Source organism: Pleurodeles waltl, chromosome 8 (assembly GCF_031143425.1).
Source record: "Pleurodeles waltl isolate 20211129_DDA chromosome 8, aPleWal1.hap1.20221129, whole genome shotgun sequence".
NCBI lineage: Eukaryota > Metazoa > Chordata > Amphibia > Caudata > Salamandridae > Pleurodeles > Pleurodeles waltl.
The window spans coordinates 1,239,983,301-1,240,006,463 of NC_090447.1; the positions used below are offsets into that span (position 1 = coordinate 1,239,983,301).

General features: G+C 42.2%; 1 protein-coding gene across 4 annotated transcripts in view; it reads right to left on the minus strand.

The window, feature by feature from the left end:
- Nucleotides 1–23,163, minus strand: part of NBEA (neurobeachin) — a 1,608,295-nt gene that overhangs the window by 1,185,225 nt on the left and 399,907 nt on the right. The window lies entirely within an intron of this gene.

Genomic DNA, 23,163 nt, shown 5'->3' on the forward strand with positions numbered 1-23,163 from the left:
ATGCGCAGTAAGCAGCAAGTAAAACTATACTGGTAATCGTCTATCTAGCAAACGGAGGAATGACCCATAGCCCAGAGACCTGGGTACATATAATACACACAAGTGGTCCCCAAGTGTAAAGTGTAGCCCTTAACTTCCACGGCACTCAATTAAATATGGAGTGAGTGTTCTGGAAGGAAATGGTATTAAAAATTATATGGTTTTATTGAGGTTGAAACCAAAATAATAATGTCATCAAATATATACAGTGTTCCAGTGTGTTTTCGGCGCAGTGCAAAGTGACAAAGTGAAGAAAGTGCACAAATACTATTTGTATATATATGTGTGTGACTGTAAGGAATTGAAGTGCTGTCCTGAGATATCTATCTTTTTAACATATCCCCATCCACATTTGAACAAATCGAGAACCAGTCCACAGTTCAATATTTCGTTGACGTTTCAAACCTTTTATAGGATTAATCAAAGCAGGGTCAGCAGATTCTGCACAGCTCGGCATTTAAGGGCTACACCTGCCCCTTAGGGACCACTTGTGTTGGTGAGCAAGCGTCACTCAAGCCAGTGATACTTCAATGCTTTTGATTTTGGTAGATACTCTTGAAGCGGCAAGGTATGGTTGCTTGTGATTAGTTTGGGGTTTTCAGAACTTAACATGTGCATGATTACTTGGTACAGGTCAAGTGGACATTTAAAGCAGTAGCTATATAAATTTATGTTATATTGGAACTTTCAGTGAGGCGGTACATGCTGGACAGACTGCTTAAGCTGCGGAAGTTGGCAAACCGAAGCATTGCTTTTTTATGCCAGTGTGTGGCTCCACATATTGGTACCTATAGGGGAACAAGGAAGCACCAGGATCTGCCTTTCTTGCAGACTCAGGTGTAACAGTCGAACACTGCATCTGAGCTATGGAGCCACGTGGTGGTGGCTGCATATCCCTTATGTGGACCTATTTTACACCTCACTTTTCCAAACATATTTTTATGTGGAGTTTGAAAGTGCAAAATGTGATGCACTTGCTAGTTTGCCCTCAATGAGCCGCCAAACAGCTTAACGGTGACATGGCCGGGAATGACTATTCTAAATCAGTGACAGGAATGCCTTCACTATTTAAAAAAAAAAAAAAAAAAAAAACTTGCATACACAGCAACGGTCACGTTGGGATTTGGACATTTTGCCCATCTATTTTCTAGGCAAACTAAATGCTAATTATAGATAAAAGAGACGTATCTGTGCTTGAAAACCAGAAGTTCAGAGACTGTGAGTAGTCTCAGACTTAATAGTGGAGAGGCATTAACATGCAACATTTTGCCACCTTAACCGTCCAAGTGTTAGTAAGTGATCATGGTTTTGCTGAGTTTAAGAAAGTTTATCTAACTTTTGTATATTTTAATGGAGTTTTAACATTTTTGGATCTTCAGTTGCTGTACATAAGTTCTAGGTTCTCAGGGATCAGGACGGAAGCGGTTGGTTTCATGCGTTTGAGTGTCACAAGTGTTTCATCTTTTTTGAGAGAGGTATTGTGTTTTTCATCTTTGGATACAAGTCGTGTCATGTTGTATGTTCAATGATAAAATAATTTTCCAGGCACCGTCACATAGATTTTGAAGTATGCACAAGACAAACAGACTTTGAGCATAAGCAAGTGACCTTTTGAAGCAGTGGTTGGCCTTCTGTGGGTGTTTCAAGTGCATAGCCCTACTACCGGCCTTAGGAGTGAATTAGAGACATTTTGGATTTGCAGTTTGGAATTTGCAGTTGGCATCTGTTAGTGCTTCTGGCGCATGTTCAGCAGCAATGGAGAAGTTTTTAAGTTCTTCATGGTTCATCTGAATAATGGTCCAAAGAGGTGGGCATTCCCTTATGGCCTTTGCACCTTCAAGTATGTATTCGGTAAGAGCACACAACTATAATGTTATAGACTGTTCATCTAATTAATGCCCTAAGAGCTGTGCACCTTCTTATGGTCCTGGCACCACTGAGTTCATTTTTGATACCGGTATCCCACTGTGATGTTTTTCTTAGTTTGCCCGATTATTTACAAAACCGATTAGGTTCTTGGTTTAAGGGCATCGCATCTATGGGTGCTCTGTTTTTGGTATTCAGATACAGCATGTGTGCATAGCATTAGAAATTAGCAGGAGGCAATTTTTGACATGTGGCCGATTGTAATTCTGATATTTGCAGTAAAGGCTGTGTCAGTATTTCTATGTTGTTTCTTTTGAGTATGCTTTGTGTCTGTATGCTCTAAAGCGCACTTTAAAGCCTGTCACTGTTCTCATGTCATGTGGTTGTGAGGGCAGAATGCAGCTGTTCACATTTTGTCAAGTCAGTCTGGAAAACTGCAATTTTTGCTGGAACACAGTAGAGAGAGGATTTTAATGGATGTGAATGTTCTAGTTTTTTAGTTGATGTTGCTTTGTTGTTTGTGAAGTGGAGTGAACAGCGCAATTAGAAGAGAACTAGTGTTGTGAATGGGTGCAGTGAGTTAATAAGATCTCTTGCTTTGTGTTTAGTGGAGTTATTGTGGAGTGCATATGCCCTGTATGATGCAGAAACAGTGGTTCCCAACCTTTTGACTTCTGTGGACCCCCACTTTATCTTTACCTGCACCCGGGGAACCCCAATGAATCATTACTGGAATCTGAGGACCCCCCCACTGAGTTATTACTGATAACCAGAGACCCTGGCCTAAGCATTGTTGATGATTTGAACTGCAAAACAATCCACCAAAAATATAGAAACAAGCACTACATCCAACACATACCCAAATAATACATTTCATTTAATTTGCAAAAAAATATAAATTAAAAAAATAATATTAATTTTAATAGGCAGGGTGGAGCTTTTCTAAATTCAATTGAAGCCACACATCGATCATACTATATTCGCTTTGATGCACCTGCACTGTTCCCATGAATCAGTCTGAGTACACTAATTTAATTATTAGCCTCCAATGTTAAATTCCTTGACATTTGCAGTATGTTTTAACATTTCCAGTTGTACATTTAGCTCCTTTATTTATACACACTTTATTAATCTGTTAAATACCATTTATTTTCTAAGCAGTCACGGAGCCCCTGTGGAGGCTTCACGGACCCCCCAGGGGTCTCCGGACCACAGGTTGGGAACCTTCTCTTTATATGTGCTCTAAAGTTTTGTGGTTGCACTTTCTGCTGTACAAGTGATTGTTTCCAATGTTGTTCTTTGCTTCTATGTTCCCTTGAGTTAGAGGGCTGGTGTGTGGAGGCCTGTCAGGCAGCACCCTGTGATGCAGTACAATGCCTGGACTTCAGTGGTCCAGGGCTGAGCAGCATTGAACACCTCTTCCTGATAGGGTCCTGTTCATCTATCTTGTGTGTTTAGAAAGGGCTGCCGTGGTGCCCCCAAAAGCGCCTACCATGGATCCCTTCGAGAGTGTGGCATCAAAACCCATAGTAGCGCCCAGCTTTCCATTTCAAACCTAAGGTCACAAAACCAAGAGCGAAAAGTGAATTCAACTTAAAGTTCTCAGCAAATAATGACCAAATTGTAACAACATTTGCAGAGAAGGCACTTGGGTAAATAATCTTAAATAATTTAAATTATATCAAAGTAAAAGCACTTTGTAGTACACAAATCAACAAGAGGGAGGGTAAAAATGGCCGAAGTAACCACAGCATATATTTACATAAACCTCTTCGCTTTGACCTAAAACCCATGAATTATTTGTTTAATTTTAAAAAGATCAGCAAAACTCTGGTTAATTATTTTTCTGCGGAAAAGAGCAAAGTGAAGGCTGGTCAAAAGCCGTGGGATGCCAAGAATTACCGATCTGCTTCGGTGCGTCTAAAGGTCAACTAAATGCCAGAATTCCACTGAAACTAAGCAAGTGTGATTTTTGTCCTGTATATTGATGCTGTGATATTGCCAAGAACGCGTTCTTATGCTGCACTCCTGCAGTCCAAGCACTGCAAATAAAGGGCGTCGATGTTAGCCAAGTTAATGGTTCTCACTTTACCTCCCAATCATGGAAGTGAAGCTGGATCCCAGTTTCTGACCTCCAGGTCAAACCAGGCCAGCAGCAAGTGTTCAATCCCTTCAGCCATTTCGAGACTATTTATATTAAAGCGCAAACACTTCTTTTTAGTCAAAATGGTTTACAGAATATTGTGAGTTGCCTGCTGTTAATGCCCATACAGAGATCTTTTACATTTGTGTTGGTTTTAATTAAGCTATAGCCCTGGTTATAATTCCAGCTCACTACCTATAACAAATGGGTTTCGAGACAGATATTTTTGGGGAAGTCGACTGTTCAAGGCTTTCTTTCTTTCCATTGGTTCACCATGGCCATGTACCCATAACTGCATTACTGGAAGCAATGGACCCTTTTGATGTGAAGACCCGTATTGCGACTGTCTCAGACGGCTATGGGATACTTATTGAAGAAGGTAAAACCATGTAATCTTCTGGATAAGATATGTAACTCCAATTGTGTTTTTCCTTTCAAATGGGGAATAACACTTAGATTGTGGTTTTCTCTGCCCCAAAGTCTGCGTCCCTTATTACTTACAGGCACTTCTTTCCTGTTACATTTTTGTGCTGAAATCTGACGATGGAAAAACAGAGGGTGCAGATTTTAACGCACCACTTGTAATTGTGATCTCTGTGCAAACAGATGTTTGTGGCATTATTTTAAAAAACTGGAGCACTCATAATTGACTCCTACGAGTAATCAACAGAAATCGAAAGCGTTACCCTTCAACCAACGGATGGGAATCGCCATTTAACATGAATAACACTAGCACAAATACAAAAAGAGATCATATATGATAAATATACCGGAATATTAGCTCATATTCTGCCTGAGGTATTCTTGTCCACAAGTTTCCATGGATTTCTCAACGGCTTTAACATTCATCGCAGGTTGCGCTGGGTCACCCAATGGCAGATTTATAATAGGAAAGTAACCCTAGTTTCACGAAGACCATCCCTGTAATTGAACCAACCGCCAGTAGAGCCACTTCATAATTCTGTCAGAGGCACAGAATAATGCGGTCTGAGTGCCATAATTCTGGCCTAAGAATCAACTGTTTAAAGGAAAACTATGCACGTAAAAGTAAACTTTGCTTCTCATGGGGTCTGTCTAAGCATAAGTTTCCATGTCACGTTTTTGACATGGCGTACATGAATGGCTGAACCACATTTTCATTAATTTCCTAAAGTTTGCTTCAGGGGAAGACACTTCAAGGCCTAGAGGAAGTTCATTATTACCTGTATAAGCAAGGAATGAGAAAGAGTGTCATCCTTTTCTGGTCCTATAAACTTTGAGGGGCTTTTACCAGCAACCTGTTAGATGATCTAAATGATCTATTAGATACATAAGAGGAGGAAAGAGAGAACGCATTGTTCTTTCTTCCCATTGCCCTGATTGCTGCCTCATTCCCAGTGGTGGCGTTGACATATCAGATGCTTGGTCCAACTACTGCACTGTCAAACATCAGACAAGGGAATGAAAAGATGACCAGTGAAGAGACGTCAAAAGAAGGGCATTTTGCTGTAGACCCTGGCCCATACTACTGGGGACTGTAACAGGAAAGCCCCATCTATAATGGGCTGCTCTAGATGCGTGCTAATAAATCTAGCCCTCTCCCTACCTCCTGAAAGGTTACAGCTTACAGTTTGGGGGTGATCCTTAAGTCATTTTTTATATTCCATACTTTCTGACACTAATGTTATGTAGTGTATAATTTATATAGCACCTATTAGCCATACGTGGAGTGTTGAAGCGCTTGCCTACATGGGTACCATGTTACGCCATGTGGAATGCGTAGTTGGAAGATTGTTGTCCTTGTTTTGATCATATGTGGGAAGCTGTTCCACATGTATTAATGCACAGGGCCTGGTATTTTATGGAATTACAGAAGGGCCACCTTCACGGGTTGATTTGAGAAACAAATCTTACTGCACAGTGGGGTTACTATCCAGTTCTAATGCCGTCACTCTAATCTGTTTCAGTCGCTTTTGCTTTCGCAGCCTGCTTACAGTGTGGCGCCGGAGTTGTGGAACCTCTTGGAGAGGCAACACAAGCCGCAGTGAGGCCAAACCACACCGTATGCTAACAACGTTTAACATAGCGCCGCGCCTGATGTCAAGGGAAATTTAAACTGCTGTCAACCCAGGAGGAGACTGCATCCAGGACAACTGTTTATAGGAAGGTATTAGCAGACACAGTTTTATGAGCCATGGACTCCTCGCCAAAAGAAGCAATGAAATACAGGACGGTCTTATTGTATAATCAGAAACAACAAATGGATATAAAACAGCCTGCAGAGATTTCGCCAGAAGGAGAAAAGCAATGTAGGATTTTCGAGTCTATTTTGATGTATAGTTTTTAATTAAAAAGATGAGGTGCACGCCTCTGTGGACAGAGATGGCATAAGGTCTTGCACGAAAGGGGTGCAATTTACAGATCTATTTGAAATGCATTTGCTTACAAATCTGGTGGAGACTGTACAAAAACCACACTGTCATAACTGCGACAGTACAACAGCCACTAGAAACTGTAGGAGGGGTGATAGAGCAAAAGGGAAAAGATGCGACGGAAAGAAGCGAATTCGGCGTATTCCTAACTTGTAGAGAGTAACTCGAGATGGGCAAACAATCAAGGAACAACAAATCCAAACGCTAACGATTCAGTGCATGCTCAGTAAATCAAGTACGGTTTTTAGTATTCTCACTGATGAGAAACAAAATCAAGGGACGTGACAAACAGTATCGGTACGAACAGCGATGCACTGCTCTGAAATACGTCAGTAGCTGAACACAGCAGAAGAACTGGAGACAAGGTGCACCAAGACCGCCGGAAGTTATCTTCAACTGCTTCCGGGTTCTGCGTGCCATCCCCACATTCCAAAAATTACACAGAGATGACATTATATTCCAGCAAGACCGGTCTCACAACAAAGTAGGTGAGATGACTAGATCACCACACTCAGCACATTATTATCTTGTGTAAACTTGTGTATCTCTTTGCAGAGATAAATCATTAAGTCATGGGTACTCTCAAACATTCTCCCAAGGGCCACAAAGCTTGGCCTGTGATGTGACCGAGGGCTGTATTAAAGGTTGGGGATCCTTAGGGTGGGGGGGGGGGATATGGGGCTGTAAGGAGGTATAGGGGAAGCCATGCATGTACATCTAGTGGTTGAACTGCACAATGTTAAACCAGAACACCTGGGATAAATCCCATCTTCCCCACTTTACCAACCTGTCTGAACCTACGCAATTGTTTTATGTCACTTTTCCTCCTTTTTGTTATTATCACATATAAGAGGACCTCGAAATACACAAAAACAGGATGTGCGTTGTGCAAAACCTTCTCCTGTGTTTGATTTAATAAACTATAATATTGTGCATGTATAATAGGAACCTTGCCAACCTAACAGTGCACAATGAGAACTGACTTGCCTCTTCATTATTGGCATTGTTGTCAGTGTGGATGGGGGGGGGGAAGAATGTTTCGAAATTCCTATTTTAAAACTATCACTTAAAAATACTTCTGAATGCACTGATATAATATGATACATTAAAATAAAATGGTTCTGCATGCTAATGAAATGCACTTTTTGAATTTTGAAGACACGTTATCACATTTTTACACTTTTGCTGAAAGATGGCTTTGAAAATTAAGGTGTTCCTAAAGTTAAGAGGTGCAGGAGAATCTAGTTGATTCCTTTCTTAATCTTCAATTAACTTTTTAATAAAAGCTTGCCTCTATATTTAACATCTAATTAAAGAGAGTCCTAAGCTGGGTGAACAGCAGCCCAGTACTGCTGTTGATCAAGGGGGCGCATGAGAAGGTCAGGAGGGCAGTAAGCGGCCCCGGAGTACCACTGCATTAGGTGATGAAGAGGGAGACCAGACCTGGCTTCAGTTACACTTCTAGACAGATGTTCAGTTACACTTCTGGACAGATGTTCAGTTACACTTCTGGACAGATGTCTAAGTCCTTGGTTGTATCTATTACGTACTTACCACCAAACAACACATTAAAACAACAACAAAAAACATGTTGTATGTGTATATTACCAGCCAAGGTGACAATTCATTGTGTTATAATGTACATGCTTACAAAGGACAGATGCCAAGCTAACCATTCTCAACATTGGATGCAACATTACCCATTGGCCAAACCTGGCCACCACCGGTCTCTAAATTTTACCTACTAGTCCATTCAGGGGTAAGAGTCCATGAGTGAATACAAGAAACAAGCCCCTTCTCCGATATTAGAAAAAACACTTCTTGAGATATACAAATCAACAGTTGCCATTAAGTACAGGTCCCAGGTTCCAAGCATCAATGAATTTGTCCCCAACTTTGATCCATCCCAAATATTTTTTCAATCACAATAATTTGACATTGAACTTCAATATCAGTACCGAAAACAGGAAACAGAATAACTACAAATAAATACAGACGAATGGCAACAATAAAGCAGGGCTGTGCAGTTAAGGTGTATCTTCAAGCCCTAGCAAGGAAGAGGTCCAAACTTTTAAAATCCATAAGTGTAAATAAAATAAAGGAATGCTGTTCCAAATACAAAAATGCAAACATGTAACACTGTAAGCTGACAAAGTATTTTCATTAGATTTTTTGTAAATATATATATATATGTTTATATATATATATAAGACATACAATGGTGACAGCCAAGGTGTAAAATAGTAATCCCATTTGGAACCTAAATAGATGGACTGGTTAACATTGATCTTCTCTAAAGCAAAATATAGCCTCGCCTTAATTAAACACTTGCCCTCTGGTGATGAGTTAAAGTCACTGAGTATATTTCATGAACAATTTCATTAAATTATGATGTACTGTTATAATCAAATGAAGCCAAATTTGATTTGACCGAATGCTCTTAATTGTATGAGGTGCCCCAGCCTAGTGTTAATGAGTTTTATTGGATTGAAAAACTAAATCACTATGGCTAATGCATCATGTACTTTCAGACGTAGGCTATTTGCACAAAGCACTGTGTTGATCTATAGCAAAGGTGGCTTCTTGTCTACGCACATATGAGGTCGTAAATTCTTGGCACATGAGGTTAAAGTATTGGTGAGAGGCAGAAACAAGATGAAAGTTCGGCTTGTGTTGGACTCAAGGGTCAAAGGGGATCTCGAGCAGAGAAAGAGCCAGCCGTTTGCCTCGAATGCTCAGTGGCTCACCCACCTATCTATAGTGCATGCACTTCATCTCAATAAGAGATCAGAAACTGCCTTCTAGACTTGCTAAACATTAGATTTTTAACTCAGCAGTAATTCTGAGCAAAACCTGCATGGAAAAGGAAAATGTATCAGCAGTGACCTGGCATTATAATTCAAATACTTGCAGGCAGTGGGGGATGCACCAGTGACCTGTGACAGATTTAACAGAGCGCAGTATTACACACACATGCAGTTTTGCAGGTGTACATTATATAAATGGGCACCTGTAAAGTTTTGAGCACCCATGCAGAGTCGAACCCTCCTATCACTGAGTGCTCCAATGCTCTTTGAGTCAGTGTTCAGTGTTCAGTCAGTGTTCAGAATGGCCGTGAGCATGGGAGGGGGAACTTACTCCTTTACAATGGTCTGCAGGTTGCACCTTGTCATTTGAATGGGGTACAATATCTGGACCTCCCTACCCTTGGACGAGGAGCACAATGTTTTTTGGCGCAGAGTCAGGCAGTACAGCCGATATGACTTGGGCCTCTCGATGCCGCTATCAAAGTGCTTCAGCGATTATCGAATCTCACTGCCTTGCACATTCAGCGCCACTCAGGTAGGTGCATGCCACTGATACGTCCTCTGTAAGGGCCGCAGGCCTCTGAGGGACACACCTTCTCTGATTTTATTGGCATATCCCCAGAAAAACCAGGAAATGCCCACCTTAATGTATGTTCCAGCAGTGCCAAGGCACCGAGGATTGTCAAGGTGGCCTGGATTATTAAATAGTTCACTAAAAATGAGCTGTAATATGTCAGTTTTGCTGTAAAAAGAGGTACTTTGTGTTCCGGTCCAATCTGCTTTATAGAGTGGCTGTTTGGAAGAGACACAGGAATGAGACGCTGCCTTGCACAAATCGCAGATTAACAGTGTCCCAACACTAAAGGGCGGGTTAGTGGCTTTTAAACAGGCACCCACGTCTTACCGTGTAGCCACACACCTTATGCTAACCTGTTTTTAATGAAGAAATGCCGAAAGGTATGGCACCATCAGCGTAAATATTCTTTGAGGACAGCAGAGACACGGGTGCAGAGCCCATGAGAGAATAGGATGTTTTTGCGGAAGAGACCGCTTCCTGTTCTGTAATTAGGCGGGATAGAACATCATTTTGAACCATTTCCTGATCCGACCAAATCACAAAAGAATATTTCTGATATGTGGGCGTGAAACACATGCCGACTTCCCTGCTCTTTTCCACTCTTACACAGAGTATCTAATTCTTGCTAATTTCACAAAGCTCAACCCAGTATTTCGTTCCTTAAAGGCTGTAGAGGTTTGTGAAGGTCCGTAAGCCCACAGGAGGTCACTCCACTGTCTTGCCAGGATTCTCCGCGCAGCTGATTGCCATCTTCAGAGGGAATGAAACTGCCCCGGCGAGGACTGCCTTGATCTCTTGTGGGCGCCTTTGAAGACCAGAGAGGGGACAGAGCTGCAGGATACAGAGATGTTATGGTGCGACTACTGTAGAAAAGGGTGACTGACTCCTGAAACTGTTCTGTCTAAAGAGAGGCATTCGACATTACATCTGGAGAGGGGTTTCTACTCTGCACCACAGCACTCTATTCCACTGCTTTCAATGCCACTGTACTCTGCGCCACAGCACTCTAGGCGACTGCACTCTATGCCACTCTACAATACACCACTGTACTCTGCGACCCTCTAATCTGCAACATTACACTCTGCCACTGAACTCCAAGCCACTCTACTCTGCACCACTGCATTCAATGCCACTGTACTCTGTCCCAATGCACTCTTTTCTGCACCACAGCACTCTAATCTACTCTACTCTACACCACTCCACTGTAGGCACTTTACTTTGAAATCATCTCCTCTATGCCACTGCAATCTACGCAATTCCACTCTTTGCTATGCCAGTCTAATCTACCCTGCACCACTCCAATGTACCCTGCACCACTCCAATCTGCTCTGCACTGCTCTAGGCTACTGCACTCTACATCACTATGCTCCACTCTGCAACAATCTACTCTTCACCACTATACTGTACTCTGCAGCAATCTACTCTATGCCACGGCACTCTATGCAACTCTAATCTACTCTGCACCACTGTACTCTAAGCCACTCTTCTCTACTCTGCATTACTCTACATCACTGCACTCTACACCAATGCATTCTATGCCACTCTACTCTACACCACTGCCCTTTATGACACTTTGTTCTGCAACACTGCACTCTGCCACTGAACTATACTCCTCTCTACTCTGCACCACGGCACTCTACTCTGCACCGCTCAACTATATGCCACTCTATTGCACTCTACACCAATGTACTATATGCCACTACACTCTATGCCACTCTACTCTGCATCACTGCACTCTACACCAGTCTACTCTACCTTGCACCACTCCACTCTACCATGCATCGCATCACTCTTTGACACATCACTCTGAACCACTGCAATCTATGCTGTGCCGCTCCCCTCTACTCTTCACCACTCTACGCTACTGCACTGTACGCTAAACCAGTGCCGTCTTCGTCAACGCACTCTATACCACCACACTCTACACCAATCTACTTTGCACCACTGTACTCTATGCCACTTCACTCTAGACCACCCAACTCCACTCTATGAAGCTTCACTCTGACATTACACTCCATGATACTAGACTCTGACACTCTATTCCATTAAACTTCAACACTTTCTCCACTCTGTAACTCCCTACACAACTCCCTATACGCCACTCCAATCCACTTTACTCCACTCTATGCCACTCCACACCACTCTTTGCCACTTCAATCTACGATACTCTACTCAACGCCACTGCACAACCCTCTATGCCACTCCACTATACAACAATGTACTATGCTCAACAGCACTCTACCCAACTTTCTCTATGCAAGTTCACGTTACTTTACTTCACTCTACTCCAGTTCACTCATATTTATGCCTTTCCACTCTACGACACTCTGCCACTCCACTCTATGACACTCTATTACACTGTGACACTACTCCACTCTACTACTACTTTATGGCATTGGCGCTTGATTAGAGATTCAGATCTCCATTGATTGCCTTGTCACTCATATGAGACGTGAGTCAGATTTATCTTGGCCGTTTTGGTTACAAGCACTCTGTAACCCTTTTAACTCAAGCTTAACAAAGGCTTAGGATGATCCTGATACTTGTCTAGGGGATCGAAATATCATCGGCCAAAGTACCTTGACTTGAATTTGTGATATTGTACGTAAGTTGGCATAAGCATAAGTACTATGAGCTAATGACTTCTTGATTCACTATTTGAGTCATTCATGTAAAAGTGGGTGTATAAAAGCTTGTAAATCATTATTGTGGATGCTTACCTTGTAGGAAAGTAGCCTCTTTCTAGCTTGGTTACCCCCACATTTGGCCTGTTTGCCAGTGTGTTTGAGTGTGTCTACTGGGATCCTGCTAATCGGGACCCCAACAGTTATGCTCTCTCCCTTAAATTATGGTTGTTGCATACTGGTAACTCAGTATTTCACCCATGATTGGCATACTGGTGCCCCCTTATAAGTCCCTATTATATGGTACTTGGGTACCCAGAGCATTGGGGTTCCAGGAGATCCCTATGAGCTGCAGCATTTCTCTTGCCACCCATAGGGTGCCCATGCAAAGGCTTCTGCAGGACTGCCATTGCAGCCTGCGTGAAAAGGTGCATGCACCCTTTCACTGCCAGTTACACTGCACCAGGTCACTTATAAGTCACCCCTATAGCAGGCCCTCCAGCCCTGAGGGCAGGGTGCAGAGTACATGTGTGTGAGGGCACCCCTGCACTAGCAGAGGTGCCCCCACGACCTCCAGGACAATTTTCCCAGACTTCAGGAGTGCGGGGATGCCATTTTACACATGTACTGAAACTAGGTCACTCCCTATTCCCAGCTACATAATGGTAACTCCGAACATAGGTATGTTTGGTATCAAACATGTTGGAATCATACCCCAAGGCTTTTGCAAGCATTGGTTGTATGATTTCATGCATTCTGGGGGCTCCTTAGAGGACCCCCAGTATTGCCATTCCAGCCTTCTGAGGTTTTCCAGGCAGCCCCAGCTGCTGCCACCTCTCAGACAGGTTTCAGCCCTCCTGTTGCTTGAGAAGCTCAAGCCCAGGAAGGTAGAACAAAGGATTTCCTTTGGGGGAGGGGTGTTACACCCTCTCCCTTTGGAAATAGGTTTGGAAGGGGTAGCTTCCTTCCCCAGGACACTGGAAATGCTTTGAAGGGCACATTGGGTGCCCTCCTTAAATAATCCAGTCTGCACCAGTTCAGGTACCCCCAGTCCCTGCTCTGGCACGAAACTGGACAAAGGAAAGGGGAGTGACCACTCCCCTGTCCATCACCACCCCAGGTGTGGTGCTCAGAGCTCCTCCAGAGGGTCCATGGGTTTTGCCATTTTGGATTCCAAGTTGGCAGCGAACTCTGGGAGCATCTGAGTGGCCAGTGCCAGCAGGTGGTGTCAGAGCCGTCCCCTGATAGGTGCTTACCTGTTTAGCTGACCAATCCCCCTTTCAGGGCTATTTAGGGTCTCTCCTTTGGGAGGATCTTCAAATTCAGATTGCAAGACTTCAGCAGGAATCCTCTGCATCCTTTACTTCACCTTCTCACCGAAGAAACTGCATCTGGACCACCAGAAACTCCACAAACTGCAACAACGAAGCAAAGACAACTTCTGCAACATTGTAACTTCAGCTCCTGCCAGCAACTGCAGCTGTTTCCCGGTCGTGCATCCTCAGAGGACAGCCTCTCTTCAGTCTGCACCAGAAGAATGAACGAATCTCCCTTGGAGTGAAGGAGTCACTCCCCTGCTTCAGCAGGCACCTCTCTGCAATGATGACCATCTGCATGGGCCCCCTCTCCTGACGAGTTATATGGATCCTGCATCACAGGTGGTAGACTGAAGTGGTCCTGATGGTCCTGACGTCCTACTGTCCAACTTTGGTGGAGGTAAGAGCTTGCCTTCTCACGCAAGACAGTACCCCGTGCACCACGTGTTTTTCAGTTGCCAAGGCGTGTGGCATCCTTCTATGAAATTCTTTGTGCACAATGTAGCTCCGGCCCTCAGCACTCCTTCCTGAGATGCACAGCTTCCTGAGTGGTTCTCTTGTGGTGTGGGATCCTTTGTTTTTGTGCTGCGTGGGCCTCCTTTTGCAACTCCTTTGTCCCCGTGCTGGGGGACTCCTGTGTGTGCTGGCTGGTATTCTGTGGGCTCTCTGAGTTGCTGAGAGCCCCCTCTGACTCCTCCTCCTGGGTAGAGTTCACCAGGTCCCTCCTGGTCCCGGGCAGTGCCATTTTCCACTAACCATGAGCTTTGCCTGTGCCAAGGCTTGTTGGTGGAATCCAGCGATGCAAACCAGACTGCAATCATCCATCCGGTGTGGGATATCATCTGCACCAACCCGCATACATCTTCTTGGGTGCAGTACTGACTGTTGTTCTTCACCAGTGGTTCTTCTTTTGCACCTTGATTCGGGTTAGCGGGGGCTCCTGTCCTCCCTGGACTCTTCTGTGCTTCTTGGACTTAGTCCAATTCTTCCACAGGTCTTTAGGTCCAGGAATCCACCCTTTGTGTCTTGAAGTATCTTCTGGTTCTTACATTATCTTCTTTCTCGTGTTCTTGTGTGTTCTGGGAAAGTTACTGTGATTTACTCCTGCTTTCCTGGGCTCTGAGGTGGGTTCTATTACTTACCTTTGGTATTTTCTAATATTCCCGGCGCCCCTCTACACACCACACTTGCCTAGGTGGGAAACCGACATTCGCATTCCACTTTCTTAGTACATAGTTTGTGTTTCCCCTAGGCCCATTTCGAACCATTGTGATTTTCACTAATTGCACTGTTTTCTGTTTTTATTGCTATTGCTGCATACTAGTGTATATAATTGGTGTATTACTTACCTCCTAAGGGAGTATAGTCTCTATGGTATTTTTGGCATTTGTGTCACTAAAATAAAGTACCTTTATTTTTGTAACACTGAGTATTTTCTTTCATGTGTGTGAGTACTGTGTGACTACAGTGGTATTGCATGAACTTTGCATGTCTCCTAGATAAGCCTTGGCTACAGCCACCCATAGAGAGCCTGGCGTCTAGGCACTGGCTACATTTCACTAATAAGGGATAACTGGATGTGGTATAAGGTGTAAGTACCATAGGTACCCACTACAAACCAGGCCAGCCTCCTCCAAACCACTGTACTATATAGGTTACTTTTAAAATTGTTCTTGTAATTGGCGACATTGGGTCATCCAGATAACTTGTGTAATGCCAGAATACCAGTCTTTCTCGATTTCCCCTGTTGATGTTTTCCCACTACATTTGATCTTTTATATTTTGATTGAATAAATGCATAAAACATTCCATTTGCATACTACTTTATTATAATTGTTTATGGGAGTGGTGTTGCATTTTTTTCCAGGGACCCCAGTTCCTTCAAAGTTAAGTTTACTGCTTCATTCTAGGACACTCTACTTACTCCATGATATTATGCCACACCAGTCGATGACACATCATTCTCATTTATGCCATTAACTTTGAGCCATGCTGAATAGTAGTCTCACTAGTGTACAGCATGGCTAAAACACATTGGCAAAGGCAATAGAACTTACATAGGCGAGACCTATTAGCTTTGCCACTGCTTGTTTATAAGGTATGAACTTTAAGGTGACTTGCAATATCCTTATGCACACAGGGGGTATTTTACCCCATATAATACATGGTCACACAACCAACTTTCCACAAACCACTTAAAACCTTAATGCATAGGTTCAGTCATTCCAAGCTATTAAAGTAGAGCAGAAGAAAGAAAAGCAACATTCAATTTTTTGCTTTAAACAGCTTTATTAATTATGCTCCTTGACCTGATCTGCCTTTTACCTTGGCTGCTACCTCTGGCAGAAGGCATTGTAATGTCAGAACTCGACTGTAATAACCCTATCATAGTCATTTTCTGATGTCTCTTCTTTATAATCAGTGAATGTCTTTTCTTTACACGCTGTGACTTGGTGCATCACAAACAGCCGTTTCTAAAGAAATTAGTGACTGCAGTTTATACAGAGATTAGAGAATCCATGTTTATATAGACTGTAACTCCAAGAGTTTCTTCAGTTGAAATGCTTCTAGTTATGACTGATGTGGAGCTGAGCTTCCCAAGATCACACACAGGAGTAAAAGTGTTATTAGAACTATGGTTTCCGAGCACAGTTTACAACTATTGTACCTAATCGCTTTTGATCTCTCCAGTGCGGTTCCAATTGGCATGAGGCGAAGGGCATGATGGGTGTGGAGCGCAAAGGGTATGTTCTTCCTTTTTACCCTCCTACCTTGATTTGCTTGGTGCATGAAGATGCAAGGTTAATCAACATGTTATTTTCACAATTGAGCTAATTACTTTGTGAATATAAATAACAATAAAAGATACTTTCAGACTGCGTAAACATGCCTTCCTTTCTCCCTATTTCACTTCCATTATATATGATTGTGTATATTTATCGGAGCCTGCAGTTCGTAAACAACGAGCGATTTGTATAGGGTTGATTGAAAGTCCCCAAGGCTGTCCCTGTCCCCCCCAGAAATTTATTGTCTCCTACGCCCCTGGGTTTGGTTTCCATGGCTGGGAACTAGGGCTAATGCTTTTTCTTCATTGATCATAACTTGGATAACAGTAACAATTGCATTTAAAGCCATATATGAAACAAACCTATGCCCACCCAATGTGTACGGCGTGAAGTTTTTATTAATATAAAAACAATATTAAGTTATTTCGAAACAAAATCCAATGTTTCTCCCAAATTTCTTTAGAATGGAACATTAAAATAAAATTTCTGTGAGGCTTCATAGTATCATTTAGATACACTCGAAGAAAAGGGAGGCGTACGCTGCTTGAAGCCACATCTATCCATGAAATAAATATTTTATGTTACGGAGAATTGAAAGCACTTGTTTAGGGTAGAACTGATATTTCCCTGCCCCCTTCTTCTAATCTCTACTTGCACTTCAGTATGCCTCTTTCATTTTGCCATTAACTTGAGAGTCAAAATGCACCACTGAATAGACAGAAAAGAATAAAGAATCATGAAAAAGCCAATAGAGCTAGCCTTGAAAAGGGTCAGTGACTGGCTCTGCCAATTCTTATTTGCATTGGCTTTGAATTTTAAAATAGCCACAGGTGCATCATGATGCAGGCATAATCATGGTTGGCCATTTTGGAATGTGTTTCCTAATAAAGAAAAGTTGCTCCATGATAGCTGTCAGAGCATGGGAATGTGTCATGCTTTGGCATTTTTTAATGTACTGTTCCAACATGGCCGAGGGGAGTGCAAAAAGCTAGAAGAGTATCACCAAGCTGTGTGCGGCTACAGGATTATATCAGAAAATAATGATACAGGAAATGGGGTGCTGGGCACAACAGACAAGGAAACAAGTACCCAGCAGCAGTATGGAGCTGCCGGGCCCTTGCACAAGCTAAAATAAAATAACATATCAAAAATAATGATGCAAAAATGCAGGTGATTGGGGGGAGGTTGGGGAAGCAATAGGCTAGCAAAGGTTTTTGGGGGGTGGTTGTGAAAGTAGATAGATGGAGGAATGTGACGTACTCCTATGGAGTACTGAACACATTAAAAATAATCCCCTCATGTCTGCAGTGGAAGGACAAGGCCAAGATAGGTTATCAGAAACATACTGGAGAAGAAATTCTTCTGGGGTGGGATAAATAAAATAATTGTGAGAACAGCCTCTGAATAATCAGGAAACTGAGATAGACTGGAAAGGCATCCAATCATGAGGAAAGGGCTGAACCAAAGCCCACTCTGTATGTAATGCTGTAGGCAATAGGTCTTTGACAACAAAGAGCTAAGGCTGTCTAAAGGTAAGACACAAAAACAAACAATTGCTTTAAATAAAAGGCCTATTTGCTGCATAGTAGCTTACATATTTGCACACTGAGTTTTCAGGGGCCCATCATTTAGTGAGTAAAATTTTCATTATGGTTGTAATTTGTCTGAATAAAAGATGGTGTGAACTTTTTTAACCCTCTGTTGAGATAAGGTTCTTCCTTACGTGTACAACTTAAAACGTCAGGGAGGTTGGGTGCTAACTGACCCATGTTACTGAGCCTTCTCCCTCTTCGTAATTCTGGTGCAGTAATTAAAGGCCATGATCTGCCTGACAAGAGGACAATACTGCTTATGTGCTAATAAATCCACTTTTCAATGACCCGTTACTTCACCAGTAGTGAACCAATTATTTTTAAGACTTGCTTGCAATGCAGAATTTGGTACAGGGAGATTAACCAAGTAGATTTTGAGAAGAAAGGGGGAGTTTGATCAATATTTGTTTAGTTTAACATTTTGATTTGCTTAATATCTTGCCACACCCACCTCATCAAGTTCAGGTAATAAGGTTACTTGTGAGCCTTTTTTATACTGGGAAACTTCCTATTCAAATATGCAGGAAATTGTATATTCCTTACAACATGAACAAAGTTACAAAGGCCTCTTGCAGACGCTTGGATGATCTATGGCCGTAGCCGAGATCAACATGTGTATCACAGCAATTGAAAAGACTACACTGAAAGGTGTCCCTGAAAATAACTTTCTTTTAATAGGTGTAATGTCAGCTAGTGTAATATTAATATGCTGACTGCAAGTAAGTGGATTAGACAAGAATAAGTACGGTTTATTCACAGTTCTCGGATGAAGACCAAGAAAGCAGGGTGTACAACAACAAAACCATTTGAGAGAAAGCATTACCTCACAATAACAGACAGTCAAAAATTGACAAGCATTCTTCTTCAATGGAATCTTACATAACATGGTACTGATGGTAAGCCATGTATAGGATTATACATGGCTAATAGTGATATTACAGGATTGTTATCTCGAGTTGTCTACAAAGTCGCTCAGAACCCCCCAAGGTTAAAAGCATCCCTGTAATTTACTTTTACTCATTTGTAATTTTATGTTATGTATGACCCCCAAAATCATCTGCCCCTGCTTTACAGGGAGTGCAGAATTATTAGGCAAATGAGTATTTTGACCACATCATCCTCTTTATGCATGTTGTCTTACTCCAAGCTGTATAGGCTCGAAAGCCTACTACCAATTAAGCATATTAGGTGATGTGCATCTCTGTAATGAGAAGGGGTGTGGTCTAATGACATCAACACCCTATATCAGGTGTGCATAATTATTAGGCAACTTCCTTTCCTTTGGCAAAATGGGTCAAAAGAAGGACTTGACAGGCTCAGAAAAGTCAAAAATAGTGAGATATCTTGCAGAGGGATGCAGCACTCTTAAAATTGCAAAGCTTCTGAAGCGTGATCATCGAACAATCAAGCGTTTCATTCAAAATAGTCAACAGGGTCGCAAGAAGCGTGTGGAAAAACCAAGGCGCAAAATAACTGCCCATGAACTGAGAAAAGTCAAGCGTGCAGCTGCCACGATGCCACTTGCCACCAGTTTGGCCATATTTCAGAGCTGCAACATCACTGGAGTGCCCAAAAGCACAAGGTGTGCAATACTCAGAGACATGGCCAAGGTAAGAAAGGCTGAAAGACGACCACCACTGAACAAGACACACAAGCTGAAACGTCAAGACTGGGCCAAGAAATATCTCAAGACTGATTTTTATAAGGTTTTATGGACTGATGAAATGAGAGTGAGTCTTGATGGGCCAGATGGATGGGCCCGTGGCTGGATTGGTAAAGGGCAGAGAGCTCCAGTCCGACTCAGACGCCAGCAAGGTGGAGGTGGAGTACTGGTTTGGGCTGGTATCATCAAAGATGAGCTTGTGGGGCCTTTTCGGGTTGAGGATGGAGTCAAGCTCAACTCCCAGTCCTACTGCCAGTTCCTGGAAGACACCTTCTTCAAGCAGTGGTACAGGAAGAAGTCTGCATCCTTCAAGAAAAACATGATTTTCATGCAGGACAATGCTCCATCACACGCGTCCAAGTACTCCACAGCGTGGCTGGCAAGAAAGGGTATAAAAGAAGGAAATCTAATGACATGGCCTCCTTGTTCACCTGATCTGAACCCCATTGAGAACCTGTGGTCCATCATCAAATGTGAGATTTACAAGGAGGGAAAACAGTACACCTCTCTGAACAGTGTCTGGGAGGCTGTGGTTGCTGCTGCACGCAATGTTGATGGTGAACAGATCAAAACACTGACAGAATCCATGGATGGCAGGCTTTTGAGTGTCCTTGCAAAGAAAGGTGGCTATATTGGTCACTGATTTGTTTTTGTTTTGTTTTTGAATGTCAGAAATGTATATTTGTGAATGTTGAGATGTTATATTGGTTTCACTGGTAATAATAAATAATTGAAATGGGTATATATTTTTTTTTGTTAAGTTGCCTAATAATTATGCACAGTAATAGTCACCTGCACACACAGATATCCCCCTAACATAGCTAAAACTAAAAACAAACTAAAAACTACTTCCAAAAATATTCAGCTTTGATATTAATGAGTTTTTTGGGTTCATTGAGAACATGGTTGTTGTTCAATAATAAAATTAATCCTCAAAAATACAACTTGCCTAATAATTCTGCACTCCCTGTAAACTGCTTTTCTTGCAGAGGAGTAATGGAGGAGCCATACATACCATGCCATCTGTTATGTATCCCTGTCCCAAAGATTTTTTCTTTTTCTTTTACAAAAAAACTTAGTCACCATCCTTGCCCAACCCCTACCTCCATCCCTGCCTTCCTTACCCTACTTCAGCTGTGCTTTCTGCTATAAGTCAAAGACTCCCAAGGAGGCCTGTCAGTCGGGCATATAAGACCTTTTTGACTTCACAACAGTGGGTAATCAGTTTTGTTATCAACTGTTGCTATGTCATTGCAGTGAGTTATGAGATTCAGGAACTGAAATAAACTATAGAGGCTCTCTTTGAGAGCCATACATAACAAATCTATTAATTGATAGTATAGGAAATGTGTTCAGAGTGCATCACTGAGTCTCATGTCCTGGATTAAGTGGCATGAGAAGCAAGCAGAAGGCATGTTCCTAATTTCACTAAGACTACCAACCAACAAAATCCTGAAGGCGGAGATGCCTGTGAATGCCTAATAATCTTCTGCAACAGGAAGCCCTTCAATAATGGCCAGTGAGTTGGGTTCCTGTGTCTTCTATGTACTGCGAGAAAACCTGAAAGAAATGATAGTTCATTCAAGATCCAAACTTAAGGGGGGCAACCTTAAACAACTGACATCACGGGGACTAACTCAAGTCACTGGCCATCACCCATGTGGAAACTGGAGAATATGTCCATTGACCACCAGACATTCTAACAGCTTAAATATGGGCTTATATATACCACGGACAAAGCAACAACACATCATCTGCAATAGCCAGAATTTTGTCAACATTATCATCACCTTGGTAAATTTCCGTACATGGATATGACAGTGTGAATAGTTGAAACATTTGATCAGTGAACATCAAATAACATTCGTGCAAATGGTCCTCCATCAAATTGACAGCACATTAGTTATAGCAAGCTCACACAGAAGACCAACTCAAATGCACTATCAATGAAAAAAAGCCTCATAATTCTGTCACACGAAGATAAGTCTCTCAGATTCCATTTTGAAAAGATAAAGATGGGATATCAAATTACAAACAAATTTATTGGGCCTAAATTAGAATATCCCTTGCATCACTAGGAACTAATACAATGCACTGGGTTTATTGCCGTATTTTGTCCATAGTCTACATGTATAGACAACAACCTATATAATATATGTATATATAAAAAATATAAAATTTAGCTTGATATGTGTCCTCGCCCTTCTTCTGACTGACTTCTGCATTGCTGAGTTCATGCTGTGGCAAACAACACTTTATTACACTATTTGATAAGATGCACTTAAACATGACAGCCATCATTCTCTTAAAAAACAGCCAGGTGTGGTGAAGTTGTGATATAGACTTTATCCACTATACAAATGCATAGACAGTGACTTTTGAAAAGCTATGCGAATTCTTTGGCACTCACCCTGACTTCTTTTTAATATGGTCTTCTTTCTTACTTTGTGCCGTCTGCAATATCTCATCGTACACAACTGACAGAATGCACTGAAACATGACCGTGGTCATTCTTCAAAGAAACCATGAAGCACGGGCTAGTTTCTATTCAGACACTCGTCTCACAGCACATTCCACCTGACATCACACAACATTGAGCACTCACGCTCTCGAGTCCCTTTACAAAAACAGGCTACTGCTTTAGACAGTCTCCTGGGAACCCTATGCACTTTTGAACTGAGATGTTTCTTTCCAAGTAGAATGTGAGTGCAGCTCCTAAAGCTATGATAAGTATATCGCAACCATATCAATTCCCCCACCTCCATTTCTCTTGTCCTTCCTGACCATTCACCTCTACTGTAGCTCTGCTAAACAGTGCCGGCTCTGCTTAAGGCAACACTTTTGGGTATCCCCAAGCAGCAACAACCTGGAGCTAGGTCAGGTAAATCCACTTAGCAATTATTGTTTTGCTGACCCAATGGCTTTCACTTCAAGTGTGGGTGTTTATTTTTGGAGTCAATACTTCATGAATGTCTCTCACAGTGCCTTTGTACTGATGCGTGAAACTATATGTAGTACCCTGAAATGGTAAATTTGTTTGTGCTTGTGGTTCTATAACCTACCCTTTAAAGATGTTTTGTTGTTTCTTTCCAATTGTGGGGCATACGTTGGACAGAAGTCACTGCATTGGCTTTCCCATATGTTACTGGAAACTATTCTTAGGTCCAGTACTGTCTTACAATTTTTGATACTGTTCCTTTTTGTCACATGCCACTACATCAGTTCATTAGGCAGATTTAAACCCTTAAAATCTATACGAGACACTTCCAACTATAAAGACGGAAGCCCAATAGTCAAAACCAAAGCTCATCAATCTCAGTATTACTCAACACCATATGA